We start from the raw sequence: 9,743 nt of genomic DNA, 5'->3' as shown, positions 1-9,743 counted from the left end.
GTATATGGTCAGTTATCCTCAAGTTCCAGATGGGGTTATAGGAACAGTAACATCAAAAAATTATTATGTTTTAAAGTAATGAAAATATAATGTGCTGTTGCTCTGCAAAAAACTGGTGTTTTTGCTACAGAAAAGCTACTATATAAATAAGCTGCTGTGTAGCCATGGGGGCAGCCATTCAAGCTGGAAAAAAGGAGAAAGGGCACAGGTTACATAGCAGATAACTAGTTGATAAGCCCCATATAATGAGGGTTTATCTGTTATTGGCTAAGTAACCTGTGCAAGAATCCCCTTATGTTATTAGTATAGTACATACTGTCATGGTCTTCTTAGGGAGAAATACAGAAATGACATGCAGGGATGACACCTGTGTGCCACTGCCTTCTGTGGAGATTCCTTAGCATTTCCTGGGTTCATCACTTTTCAAATAACTTCAAACATAAGTTTATTTAAAGGGTATGGTGGAACTACTGCTTCTTTCAGAAACTGCAGTTGCATTTCTTGCCACTCTGAATATTACCATGCAGGCAAGTTACTGTATTGTGTGCAGTCAGGATGGTTTTAGTAGCTTGCCTGCAAAGTTGCAGCTACGCTACAACAGCCCATAAAACCCAATTTAAAATGAGGTTGACATTTTTAAAATTCTTCATGTGACCCAGAATCATACACAGCAGATTACACAGAGCATTATTAAGATATTTATATATCTTTAAACTGGTGTAGACAAAAAATAAATCACTTTTTATGAGTTCTATATTTCATTAAATGGGCAAACATTCAGTAATGAATACTAAATAAATAAATGACTCATGAATTACAGGAGCCTTGTTAATTCTAAGCAGCTTAAGCCTTGCATGAACCGTTGAGAACACCCTACTAAACAGAATGGTGTTTGACTGCTCAAAGAATTTGAACACATTGAGATTAATTTACACTTTAATCTACTCTGATAAATGTGTGAGTTTATTAACAATTTCCCTTGGATTCCCCAGTTGGGATATTTGGATTATAGTATTTTCATAATCTTACATGTGCACATTTTAACAATATTGGGGTATAAATACATTAAAAATACCTTGACAAACTTTCACTAAATATTAGAAATTTATGAGGGTATTTATTAACATTCAGACTAAACTCATTTCCACGAATGCCAGCCATTTATCTAAAGTTTTGAATTGAAAAGCCGAACAAAAAAAGTTGCGTAAAAATGCCAAAAAAGCAACGTTTTCAATTTGTTGCATGAAAATAGCAACTTTTTGGATTGTCATACAAAAGCCAGCATCACCAACCCCCAAAACCTCTAAAACAGTGATCCTCAACCAGTGGCTCAGGGGAAACATGTTGCTCCCCAACCCCTTGGATGTCGCTCTCGGTGCCCCCAAACCAGGGAGTTATTTTTGAATTCCTGACTTGGTGGCAAGTTTTGTTGAATAAAAACAAAATTTACTACCAAATAAAGCCCCCTGTAAGCTGATAATGTGCATAGAGGCTGCCTAATAGCCAATCTTAGCCCTTATTTGGTTGCTCTCCAACTGTTTTTACATTTGATCAAAAAAATATGTCTGCCATTGACTTCTACATGATCGCAACAGGTTTTAAATGGCATATTTTTGCATTGTCGTGTCATGGTTTTGTTGCATAATAAATCACAACAAAATCATGTGTTTTTTTCCACAGCAAAATCTGGTTTTTGGCATCTAAAAAGTCTGAATTGAAAAACAAGTACGGTAATAGTAAATGTCCCCATAAGTTGCATGTTTGTTTAAAGGAATACATCAGTTAATAGAGCTTCTCCAGCAGAATCCTGCATTGAAATCCATTTTTCAAAAACACAAACAGATTTTTTTATATTTAATTTTGAAATTTCACATGGTGCTAGCCATATTCTTCATTCCCAGGGTGTCACAATCATATGACCTGTGCTCTGATAAACTTCAGTCACGCTTTACTGCTGAGCTGCAAGTGATATCACTCTCCCCCCCCCCATCCCCAGCAGCTGATCAGCAGAACAATGGGAAGGGAACAAGGTAGCAGCTCCCAGTAGATATCAGAATAGCACTTAATAGTAAGAAATCCAAGTCTGGCTCATGAATCCTTAAAGGTGGCCACACACGTGGCGATTTGTGAAAGATCTTTCAATCCGCCACTAACGTTCAGGGCTGAAACGGCAGATAAGGAGGTAGAAACAATAGGATTTCTACCTCCTTCTGCCGATTCAGCCCTGAAGGCAGATTTTGCTCAGGCCCCTTCTATGGCGCCCGATCAAAATCTTTTAACCTGGCCGATCGGCGAGTCGACCGATATCAGCAGCATCCTGCGATATCAGTCGTCTCGCCGACTTGCCATACACGCACCGAATAGCGTACGAAACTAGGTTTCATACGATATTATCGGTGCGTGTATGGCCAGCTTAAGTTACACTGAGCAGGAGAAACGATAGCTTGTTTGAATAGCTGCCTGGGAGATGTTGTAACTTGTAGCGCTGGCTCTTTGTGAAAGCTCAGACTCAGGCACAATGCACTGAGATGGCTGCCTACACACCAATATTACAACAAAATAAAATACATTTGTTGGTTCAAGAATAAAATTTGAATCCCTTTAATATGCATTATTAAAGATTACTAAATTAAACACCTGTACCATTGTTACTTGCAAACCAGCTTCCATTTGTTTCTGGCAGACAAGTATATTTGTCACTCGCTGTTAAATCTGTACTACAGCAGGCAATAAACCCCCTGAAAATGCTTTCCCACCAGCAACAATGTAAGCTGCTGGTGGGAAACCATACAAGTTGCTATGATTTGCCTCACAAGAAAACGTTGAGAGACTTCGGAAAACAAAACGATGTTTACGTTAATGCCAGTGGAAAAGTTTTTTTGGCCCATTTGTCATTTTACCTCAGATGGCAGCAGAAACGCCGCTAGTTAGAGAGCTTTGTGAAGGGATAAGGAAAGTAGCATCTTCCTTAAAGCTAAGAGATAAATGCAATATGAAAATAATTATACATATGTGGAATTAACATTCAATAAGACAAATACAACATGATAATACAAAATAAAGCTTAATGGTTCTTTAATATCCAGTGAAAAAACTTAAATCTAGTGTTGGATGGGGGAATTGCACAGTAACGTTGACCTTATGCGGTTTCACTTAAAGGCACACCCTCTGTCTGCCCTATACAAATGCTAAAGGCCACTCTATTAAGCTCTTCTGTGAACAGCAACCTGAAACGAGAACCTTTTTGGATTTTCATGTCTATTGTTTGCCAGCAAACATATCAATAATGTGTTTATATGCTGTACATAGTGTTGCACCTGCATTGGAAAAAAATTGCATCCTTCCTATATTTGTAGCTTTTCTTCCTTTTACTAACACTAGTATCTAGAAACCCTAGTAACAACCAAAGTTGTAGGAAATAAGACACCATCCCCAACATATAATAAAAGGCACAACGTTTGCACAAGCAGAGTAACCCATAGCAACCAATAAGATGCTTGCTTTTAAACAGGTGACCAGTAAATGCTACTTGTTGATTGGTTGCTATGGGTTACTGCTCCTGGGCAAACTTAGTGCCTTTTATAACATTACCCCTATGTCTAAATATTTATAGAATTACATAAATTAATTGTTCTTTATAAATATATTTATATTTTTTATTTAAGTACAAAGTTATTTATATTTTTTATTTAAGTACACATTTATTTATATGTTTTATTTATGTACACAGTCTACAACATTAAAAAATAAATCTTAAAGGAACAGTAACACCAAAAAATGAAAGTGTATAAAAGTAACTAAAATATAATGTGCTGCTGCCCTGCACTGGTAAATGTTGTGGGTTTACTTCAGAAAGTCTACTATAATTTATATAAATAAGCTGCTATGTAGCCATGGGGGCAGCCATTCAAAGGAGAAAAGGCACAGGCACATAGCAGATAACAGATAAAACACAATTGTATTCTACAGAACTTATCTGTTATCTGCTATGTAACCTGTGCCTTTTCTCCTTTTTTTCCAGCTTGAATGGCTGCCCCCGTGGCTACACAGCAGCTTATTATATAAATTATAGTAGTGTTACTGTAGCAAACACACCAGTTTTACCAGTTCAGGGCCACAGTGCATTATATTTTTATTACTTTAAAGCTCTTTCATTTTTTAGTGTTACTGTTCCTTTAAGAATGTAGAATGCAAGAATGTAAATTGCTTGTGGCATGGCAAACGTGTTGCTTCGGTTTTCCGAAGTCGCCCAAAGTTTCCTTGCGAGGCAACATTTGTTTTAGCAAATGGAGATCATAAAATGTGATTACTCCTATGCACATCTCTAAATTTGATTTTAATTTGATTCTTTGTTACCCGATACACAAATTGGACAGTTTGAAAATGGATACAGAATTAGTTATGAATTGGATCCAGTAAGAAATTAGAACAGTTTGTATATATTATATTAATGCAGGAAGTCAATTTTAAAGGAAAACTGTCACAGGAAAACATGTTTTTTTTTCAAAACACATTAGTTAATTGCACTCCTTCAGCAGAATTCTGCACTTAAATCCATTCTTCAAAGAAAGCAAACAGAGTCTTATTTTAATGACTTACCATGTGCCCCTTTAGTCTCTACCCTGATACCGAACATTTTCTTAACATTTCAGGTATGTAATTATTTGAAGCCTGATGCATGGTTATATACTTCTTTTATTTTTTTTCCAAATTTTCTTGGATATATTATATATTTTAGTTATATTAGTATCACAATAGCCTTGGATATTCTGATTGTTCAAGAACTCAACCAGGCCCCTCTTAAAGGCATTAAAAGAATCTGCCATTACCACATCACTAGGAAGGGCATTCCCCAACCTCAATGCCCTCACCGTGAAAAACCACCTACGCTGCTTCAAATGGAAGCTCTGTTCCTCTAATCTAAAGGGCTGGCCTCTGGTGCGTTGATCGTTTTTATGGGAAAAAAGAACATCCCCCAACTGCCTATAATCCCCTCTAATGTACTTGTACAGAGTAATCATGTCCCCTCGCAAGCGCCTCTTTTCCAGAGAAAACAACCCCAACCTCGACAGTCTAACCTCATAGTTTAAATCTTCCATCCCCTTTACCAGTTTAGTTGCACGTCTCTGCACTCTCTCCAGCTCATTAATATCCCTCTTAAGGACTGGAGCCCAAAACTGCACTGCATACTCAAGGTGAGGCCTTACCAGGGACCTATAAAGAGGCAAAATTATGTTTTCATCCCTTGAGTCAATAGGGTTGATTCACTTAAGTGTGTTAAAACGAGCACTATTTATAGCATGCGGTAAAAATTTTATTGCGTCTATTTTTTGCGACTTAACGCACAATTCACTAAAAGGACATGTATCAAAATTAAGACGCGATGCTGTTTGCATTATTTGACTCGCGAAGACCATTTTCGTGCAGTATTTTATGCAACGCACGCTAATTAACGCATGTACGCTATTTGTTGCGCGTGCGCTAATTTACGCACGGTAATAAACGCATGCGGTACCACATAACTAACGCCATTTTGTGTATTTGCGCTGGGAGAGCGCGGAAGGTGGTGGTGCGCAATTGCCAGAGCAACATAAAGCAACCCACGCCATGGAGAGCAGTGTGGGAGCCAGCAGAGGGAAAAAGATGGCAAAAAGGAGGGAACACCTTGCAAGTGTTCCAGCTTCTGCCTTCAGCAGTGACACTGACAGAGAGAGGCCTGGCTTCATGAGCAGCCCAGATGTGTCAGATGTGGAGGGCACTAACAGGGATTATCGGCCAGAGGAAGCCAGTGGAGAGGAGAGTGAGGAGCTTCCACCCCTCTTATCACCAAAAAGGAAAAGATAACAGCAGGAGAGCAGGCTCCGTAATTTAAAATTCTCTGAATTTGAGAATGAGGCGTTGGTGGAGAGGATTGTGCCGGTCTTCCATAAGATCATCTGCAAATATGCTGGGAAGACACAGACGGCTGTCAAAACCAATGCCTGGAGGGACATTGCAGACCATGTAAATAGCATTGGGGTCTGTCTGCGCAGTGTCCAACACTGCAAGAAGCGCTACCAGGACATTAAGAGGGTCCTGAAGAAAAAGCTGGCAGAGGACTCCAGATACAGGTAAATATCTTACATTCATCTTTCTATTTAACACTTGCTCATCTGCTTTTCTCCTCAATCTGCTTTTCCTTTTGGCTTACTGGCTTTCCTTCCTTTTTGGCTTACTTACTTTACTTGTAATGTAATGTAATGTATGTATGGCACGCCTATTATTATGTGCGCAACTCAAAGCTGTGGAGTAGAACAACAAATTAGGACAGTAAATAGGGGGGTCATTTAATAAATATTTTCCAAAATAATTAATGCCCTGTACTCCCCTTTATGAAGAAGGATTACTGTGGAAGCATTGTTTAATACAGAGTATAAGGGAGATCCCTGGGAGTTAGCGAGGCCACTTAGCAGCAACTTGCAGCATTTTAGTAGGGTTTGTGTCAGAGCATGCCTTAGTATTGTTACACTTGAAAGTAAAGGGAATTGATTGGGGCAAAAATGAGTAACAAAAAGTGACTGTGTTGTTATGGCTTGCTTATTGGAGACAACACAATAAAACCATTCCTATATTTTATTTAGATCTGGAACTGGAGGTGGCCCTGCTAAAAAGGTGTTTTTCACCAAATATGAGGAGCTGCTCCTCCCTTTTCTACACACAGAGAGTGTGAGCGGTGTGTCCGGCACCTTCGATTCAGACAGGAATGTTGGCCAATGTAGGTGTAATGACATTAATACAAGTGTATTTACTCTTGCAGAGAAGCTTAATATTAATGTAATCCAATGTTTTCTAAAACAGATTCATCCTTACCACCACCTGGCACAAGCAGATACACACAATCGTCATCTGCTCCCATTCCAGGTATTTTTGTTAGCAAATTTTGTTGGACCTGTGTTTTGTGTTAGGCTTGTGCAATGGCATAATAGTGAATTGTGTCCGTGTATATTACAGGTGTTTCAATTACAGAAGTGCAGTGTATTGCTAATAAGATAGGTGTGTTATTGGACAAGTGTGTCTTGCGAGTCAGGCACGCCCTTGAGGCTGCCATGTTAAGCCTGCAACAGAAGAGTCAGGCATGCCAAGCTGCCTACGAGGCTGCCATGTTAAGCCTGCAAGAAGAGCATTTACAAGTCCAACGTGACAAATTGCATTACAAGAAAAAGCACAAAAGGAAATTCAGCCAACATGCTCTACCACTAGAGATAGTGGTAAGAGTTCAGCTACCGCTCCTGCAGCTCCCACTAGGCAGCTTCATAAAAGAAAATAAATGTGCCACATTAGGGATCTGTGGAACCTCTTTTCTTAGGCCTATGTTCTTTGTAAATAGTTCTTTCTGTTTTTGCTATTTTTGTTTGGGGTGGGGGGAATCACTTTGCTCAAATCAACAGAAGCCTTAGTTGCGACTCACTACTGCTGTAACAAATAAAAGAAAGGAGCATTTCTTCTGGAAGTGGGTAACTAATGTCCCTGTAAATAAAACCTTTTTTTTTGGAGAAGTTGTTTGGTATTTCTTGTTTATGGGATTAAAGATTGTAGGTACTTACAGGAAAAGTAATTGGTAACGATTTGTCCCTGGACTTCGTTCCCTCTGGCATCCGCACCTCGGACAGGATCTTGGGGATGTATGGGGTCATCCAGGTCCTCAGCCACATCGCCTGGTTCGCCAGATTGTGCAGTACAGCACACGCAGCCACAATTTTGGCAACTTTAGAGGGGCTGTACATTAGGCTGCCTCCCTGACTTATCCAGGCAGTGGAAGCGGCTTTTAAGGACCCCAAATGTCTGCTCAATCACAGACCGCTCTCTGACATGTGCTTCGTTAAAAGCACACTTAGCCCGTGTATATGGCCTGTGAATGGGTGTGATGAGCCACCTAGAGCATGGGTAGCCATCATCTCCTGAAATAAAATAAGATATAATAAGATGCAAATAATAAGAAGCAAATAAGCTGCTTCCAGTTTCCCTCTGTCAAAACATGGCCCTTTTGCAACAGATGTGACAGTGTGAGACTGATAGGTGACACTACAAGTAGCTGCTTTGACTATCCCACTGGCAAAAGAGGGCACTTTACCAATTGCAAAACAAGCTTATGGCAGGCAGGGACTGGTTTGCCAGTAGGAGAGTCATGCTATACATGACACAAATACTTACCTAACAGCCACCCATGAGGCATTTCTCCTGTCTCAAAAGCATTGTAAAGTGCGGACTGCCTTAGGATGTAAGCATCGTGAGAGGAACCGGGGAACCCAGACACGATGCTCATGATGTTCATATGTGCATCACACACCACTTGCACATTGAGGGAGTGGTAGCTTTTCCTGTTGCAGAAAATGTGCTCCCTGTCTTGGGGGGGGGGGGTTTAACGCCACATGGGTGCAATCACGATCCCAGATATTGAGGAGAGCACCATAGAGCAGAAATCTGCTAAAAGGCTTTTATTTCAGCCTTTCCTGCAGCCACTGACTCGCAGAAGCCGTGCCGTTCCTGGAATGGTGAAACTGCTGTGCTCCCTGCACTTTTTGGCCACTGGCAGTTTCCAGAGGGTTGGGGGGTTTACGGGGGGGGGGTGTCAGACCACAATACACAACAATGTTTTGAGCGTCACATTGCCCGAAACATGTTGTGTATTGTTGTCTGAAATAAAAGCCTTTTAGCAGATTTCTGCTCTATGGTGCTCTCCTCTATATCTGGGATCGTGTTGAGGGGCTCAACCCCCTAACCCTTGATGTTCCTCCTCCAAATCAAGCAAAAACCGCATCGCAAACTCCATCTTGCCTTTTTCCAATTAGGTGCTAAAATACGCACAGATTTGCGCGCTAATTAAAGCATTTAACACTTCATGCGCTTTTGTGGATCATGCGTTACTTATTCTTTTCATTCGCTAATTAACGCAATGCGTTAAAATTAACGCATTGCAGTAGCGCGCAATCTAACACACGCGATATGCGACTTAACGCATGCGACAATACTTTAGCGAATCGCCCATTTATTTTACATCAATTTTAATGCAAAAAAGCATGCGATGAGCGTTATCGCACTTTATTGAATCAACCCTAATGCCCTATTTTTATACAAGACAGCACTTTATTTGCTTTCGTAGCCACAGAACGACACTGCCTGGAATTAGACAACTTGTTATCTACAAAAACCCCCAGATCCTTCTCCATTAAGGATACCCCCAGAAATACAGCGAGAAATAGTGGGAACTTTACCGACAAATACATTAAATACAGTGAGAAGCAGTGGAAACTTTACCCCCAAATATATTAAATACAGTGAGAAGCAGTGGGAACTTTAGCCCCAAATACATTAAATACAGTGAGAAGCAGTGGGAATGTTACCCCCAAATACATTAAATACAGTGAGAAGCAGTGGGAACTTTAGCCCCAAGTACAATAAGAGGCAATGATTTCTGACACCCAAGTCCCTCTTACCCTTCCAAAAATCAGGTTTCTGGAAGACTAGAGAAGATTTTAGCCCTGTAGACAAAACAAGTTCAGAAATCCTTTGCATTGCTAAATGTGCTTACATGCCCCTACCTAGTGGTAGACACGACAATAGCACCCAAAAAGGAAAAACTGTTTTGCTATTATGTGACTCGGGTCATTTTAACAGTAGTGCCAATACTACAGCTAAAAAAAATACATTTGTTGGTTTTAGAATTATGTAGTGAATTATTTGCTATGTAAGCAGTGTAAATTAAA

Source organism: Xenopus tropicalis, chromosome 3 (assembly GCF_000004195.4).
Source record: "Xenopus tropicalis strain Nigerian chromosome 3, UCB_Xtro_10.0, whole genome shotgun sequence".
NCBI classification, from domain to species: Eukaryota; Metazoa; Chordata; class Amphibia; order Anura; family Pipidae; genus Xenopus; species Xenopus tropicalis.
Note: the sequence above shows the minus strand (reverse complement) of the source record.